The sequence below is a fragment of the Pteropus vampyrus genome, unplaced genomic scaffold (assembly GCF_000151845.1).
Source record: "Pteropus vampyrus isolate Shadow unplaced genomic scaffold, Pvam_2.0 Scaffold92, whole genome shotgun sequence".
In the NCBI taxonomy this organism is placed as follows: Eukaryota; Metazoa; Chordata; class Mammalia; order Chiroptera; family Pteropodidae; genus Pteropus; species Pteropus vampyrus.
The window spans coordinates 907434-907692 of record NW_011888873.1 but is presented as its reverse complement, the minus strand read 5'-3'; positions in this window follow the sequence as shown (position 1 = coordinate 907692).

The following is a 259-nucleotide window of genomic DNA, read 5'->3' as shown; positions in this document are numbered from 1 at the left end:
GCGGCCCTCTCGCGTCTACTCTCCATCCCTAGTGCTCCTTCGCAGCCGCCCTGCTGGCTCCACCGCCACCCAGCGGCCGGACTCTGCATCTGCAGCCCCAGCCTAGCGACACCTGGCATCCGGCTCCAGGCTCTTTGGATTGCGCGGCTCGAGGCCCAAACCCCGCACCATGTGCCGACAGCGTCCCCGTGCGGTTATCTCGACCCAGACCCTGCACCCTAAGTGGGCAATGAGCCCAGAGAAACCTTTGTAGAGAGAG